The sequence below is a fragment of the Tupaia chinensis genome, unplaced genomic scaffold, assembly GCF_000334495.1.
Source record: "Tupaia chinensis unplaced genomic scaffold, TupChi_1.0 Scaffold000049_1, whole genome shotgun sequence".
NCBI lineage: Eukaryota > Metazoa > Chordata > Mammalia > Scandentia > Tupaiidae > Tupaia > Tupaia belangeri.
Window position 1 is genome coordinate 1,742,193 of NW_006159507.1, and position 5,220 is coordinate 1,747,412.

Sequence of the window (5,220 nt, forward strand, 5' to 3'; positions counted from 1 at the left end):
CCTGGGGTTATTTCTGGCTCCTCGGGCCGCCTCCCGCCCCATCGGCACCTCCCGGGTGCTCCCCCACACACAGCACACTCCGGGCCGGGGCCGCCTCCACGCTGGCTCCACGCTGGCTGCAGGACATTTGTTACTGTGTCAGTTCCAGCTCTCGCCCTGGTGGGGCCGGCAGGCAGGGGGCCTCCTGGCCGGTCGGGAAGGAAAAGGTTGTGAAGTTTATGTGGCCAGGCTGGAGCCGGCGGTGACAGGGCCACACACGCTCACACAGACACAGCGGACACCCCCCACCAACCCTGGTGCTGCATGCGCACACACATGCATGCACACATGCACACACACACACCAATCCACTCCCAATGTGCTTCTAAATGCGCCCAAGTTCTCATATCCCCCCAACACCAGAGACCCCCACCTCGAACGGACACGCTCCAGAGCCCTCCATCTCAGACACGGACGCTCACCAGCAGGCTCCACATCAAACCCTCACACACGCACACCCCAGTCCGCTCCCACTCGCGAGTATACACACAGCTCGTCGCTGGCCGCCTCCCCACAGTTGCCCCTGTACTCACGCCTGCACTACAGTCCTCTGCCCCCGCAAGCCCCCGCAAGCTCACCCACATGACACAACACAAAACAGTGACACACAGTCCCAGTCTCAGCGAGGCCATGGGAGGGTGGAAGGCAGGGGCTTCCTCCTCCCCGCCACAAGAAGCTCCCCCGATCTCCCACCTCCCTGAACCTGGGGGTGGCCGTCAGAGGCCCAGGTGACACGGCAGAGTCACACTCAAACCCAGGCCTCTGGACTCTGCATCCAGTGCTCCTTTGAAAACCCCTAAGGAAATCCCCATCCAATGCTCCTCCCCTCCTGGGCACCTGGCCTGTCCCCAGAGGTTGCCTGTCACTCGCGCCATCCCCAGGGGCCTAGAGTGACATTCATGAACTTGGACTGGGGAAGGTCCACCCCGATTCCTCCCAGCCTCCAACTGGAATTTGGCATTTCCTTTCCTGATGGAAAGAGGCAGAAAACGCACCGCAACAGTGGCTGGTTCTGTCGCTCAGAAAGCCCAGCCCCTTCCACGCGTCCTTACAGTGTTACCCACTTCATCCTCTCCCCGTCTCCAAGATGAACAAGGCTGCAAGATCCGCCTCTACATCTTGTTAGTAACTGTGTTAACTGAGCCCAGCAGGTAGCGTGGTGGTTAAGGCACTGGACTCCTTTTTTTTTTTTTTTTTGAAAGGTTTATGCTATAGGTCGCGTGCGCTGGCCAAAAAGACAGAGAGAGACAGAGCAGAGAGACAGAAAGCGGGAAATCATCCCCTAGGGGTTAGGGCCCCAGATCCCTTCTCCTCCACTCCCTTCTTGGGATCTCAGGCATGCATGCACATGCGCCTAGCGTGAGTTTAAGCGACTGGGTCCGGGACTCGAACCCTGGTCAACTACATGGGAGTCCAGCGACATAGCCATTACGCCAACTGCTGGTGCCTAAAATTAAATAATTCTTAAAAAAAAAAAAAAAAGTTCACCAAGAAGCACAGCAGTCATAGCATCAGATACTCCGCTAGTTCACATTTTTAAAAAAATAATTATTTTACCAAACTTTATTTATTTACTTTAACTTGACCAGAGAGGGACAGAAAGAGAAAGTGAGAGAGAGAGTGAGAAAGCAAGCCACCAGATCCTGGACTTGAACCGTGATCGGCCATGTAGGAGTCCAGCACCCTTAACCACCACGCCACCTGTCGGCCCTGTTAGCCCATGTTTTAACTAGTACAATATCACTGTTTCTCTTTTTAATCATTTATCACTTTATTTCATTTATAAATTTCAATCTAAATTTGTAAACAGAAGAGGGGTCTGTGGCACAAAAGCCGGTAAGAGGGCCAGGTCGTAGCACAGCGGTTTACTCTGTAGAGGAAGCTGGATCAGATCTGTGTGCTGACTGAGGTTCAAATCCCGGGCCCAGAGCTACACTGGGCATGCACACATGCCTAGGATCCTGGTAGGAAGGAGAATTGGAGGAGACGGGATTGCAGTGTAACCGGGCTCCACTGCGGAGGCCTCGCCTTCCTCAGGGTGCAGGTGCCAGATCCAGGTAATGGGTCCTGTGAGCCTTATGGTCACCAATATAATAGTGTCTGCTTATCCCGGCTTCTCCAGGGGACAAGACCCACCCACTCTTTACAGCTGGGGAAATGGAGGCTCAGAGAGGCTAAGTGACATGGGTGACCCAGCCAGGAAGAGGTAGGGCCAGGAATCCTTCAGTAAGTGCATGACAGAGCCCTCTCTGCTGGTGTTGAAAACAAAATAGGGACCAGCAGATGCTGGAATGGTTACATCACTGGACTCCCATGTAGTCGACCATGATTCAAATCCCAGACTCGGCAGCTTAAACCTCACACTGGGCATGTGTGCGTGCATGCTCAAGATCCCAGGAGGAGAACGGAGAAGGGATTGTGGCATGGCCATCACTCCCTGGGGGGTGCTTTCTCGCTTTCTGTCTCTCTGGCTCGCTCTGGCTCTTCTGTGAGCACATCCACCTAACAACAAAAATCTCTCTTGGAAAAAAAAAAAGAAAGAAAATAAAATAGGAGCCGGCAGGTGGCATGGTGGTTAAAGGTGTTGGACTCCCACATGGCCTACTGCGGTTCGAGTACTGGACCTAGTGGCTTGCTTTCTCACTTTCTCTCTCTCTCTGGTGAGTATATATGCCCTATAAAAAATTATAAATAATAATAAATAAAATAAAATTTAAAAAAATACAACAATAAGATCATGTATAGAAAGCAGGTGTTGGGGTGGGATGGGGTCCTATTTGGCTAGAGTGATCTGGGAAGGCTCCTTTGAAGAGGTGACTTACTTCATTTCTGTTAAATAAATCTATCATTCATATGCAAAAGTGTTTAAATGATCTATGCACAGTTTAGAGACTAATACTGTAGATCCTCCCTAGCCTAGGAAACATTTCCAGAACTCTAGGAAGTGCGAGCTCAGCCTCTCCTTACCCTCTCCACCCCAGCTAACCACTCTTCAGACCTTTGTATGAAACATTTCCTCCTTGGGGAACCAACACATGGCATGGTGGTTAAAGCCTTGAACTTCCGCATGGTCCACTACAATTCAAGGCCCAGACCTGGTGGCTTGAAAATTATGCCAGGCGGGACCAGCAGTTGGCATAATGGCTATGTTGCTGGACCGCAGTCCTGGACCAGGTGGCTCAAAACTCACACTACTGTGAGTGTATGCGTGCCCAAGATCCCGAGAGCAGAATGGAGGAGAAGGTACTGCAGCATGGCCACCCCCCTGGGGGGTGATTTCTCACTTTCTGTCTCTCTGTCTCTGTCTTTCTGGAGAGCGCACACGCCCTATAGTGAAAACCACTCAAAAAAAAAAAAAAAGAAAATTATGCCAGGGACACATGCATGCATGTCCAAAATCCAGGAGGAGAATGGAAGAGCAGGGGTTGCAGCATGCCCATCTCCCTAGGAGGTGACTTCTCACCTTCCCTCTCTCTGTCTCTGGCAAGTGCACGTGCCCGATGGCAAAAACCTAAAAACAGTAACCATAAAGTAGACAAGAGCCCCTGCACTAGGCCTAGCAGCACATCCTTACACATTTTTACTGCTACACCTTTTCAAGAGGAAGACTGCTGGGAGGTAGGACAGCTCTGAAAGGGCCAGATTTGAACGCAGGCAGCTCCTACGCTCTAGACTCTCCTGCCTGTAGGAACCCAGTGCCCAGGCCTCGCCCCCAGGGTCTAGGAGGCCCGACCACACACACCATGCACACCATGCAGTGCAAGGACCTGGGAACCTCTCACCAGGCCACGGCTGGTCCAGGCGGCCCCAGCCAGAAGGGAGCCAGAGCCGTGTTTACAACGTGTGAGAATTCTCGGCTCCAGCTCCAGGCCCCCTGTCCTGCTGGGGGTTCTGCATGAGTTGAAAGTGAGCTTCCCTCCCCCAGGGCCCCAGGAGGCAGGAAAGGCCTTCCCTCCCCACCAGCTGAGTAACTGGTGGGCCCTGGAGCCCTCTGCCCAGTCTCTGTCCCCCTGACCCTCCACCTCTTGTCTGGAGCTCAGGAAACCTCCCCCACCAGGCAGAAGTAGCCACCAGAAAGCAAGGGAGGCTGTTTTGTTCTCCACTGCCCCACTCTGTCCACCCACTCACTCATTCCTGATCACTTCTGCAGCACCTACTGTGTGCCAGACCGGAAGGGCAGGCTGCTGCTGGGCCAAGCCCCCAGCCTCGCTGAGCTCACGGGTGGGCAGAGAGGTGAATGAGAGGTACCTAATAGAATACGGAGAACCCATGGGGTGCACAGGCAAGAGGGCTGTTAGGCGAGGGCTGAGGAGGCCTCTCTAGGCTGTGACGGGAGCGGAGGCCCGGCCCAAGTAAGGGAAACAGCAGTGGAGACAGCGCCAACCCTGTTCCTCTCCAGGTGGAGAGAGCAGCCAAGACCACCAGCCGCCTGCCTTGAGTCGTTCTCTTTCTTTTTAATTTGCCAGAGGGAGATAGCCGGAGAGAGAGACAGGGAGAGGGAGAAAGCACCCCCCAGTGGAGCATGGTATGCCGAAACCCCTCTCTGCTTTTCCATCCTGTTGGGATTTGGGGCACAGGTACCAAGGCTCCGAACCAGGTTCGGGGACTCCAACCAGGAAGTGGCCATGTGGGATCCGCTCCCTCAACCACCAGGCCAGCCCGAGCTCCACCTTCCGCCTTCTTCGACTTTGCGTCTGAACTGGCCTTTGCCTCTGAACTGGCCTTTGCCTTGACAGTCCTCAAGTCCCCTAACCTGCGTGTCACCTGCTTCGTCTTCCTCCTGTGTCCCCTTCCCCAAGGGCCAGGGTGTTCATTACGCAGCACCTGTGGGGTTGCTCCATCAAGACCACGTCTGTGCGGGGCGAGGTCCTGGGAGTCAGAGCTGCCGGTCCTGCCCGCTCTCCTTCCCTCGGCCTCGCCCATCCGCATTGGACGGCTGAGAAAACTGTCCCGACGGGCACCCCGAGGGCGCAGGGCTCACCAGGCAGGCCCGGGCGGGGCACTCTGGCCCACTTCAGGGCGTGGGCCACAACCTTGACCTGCGGCCCTCCTGATTTCCAGCCTGGCTCAAGTCTCACCCAGGCCCGGGGACAGCCCTGAGATCTGAGCGTGCCACTGTCCTGGGGCTGACGGATCCACAGATCGCTGGCGGGAACGCGGATTCACCGGATGCCCCTGCCA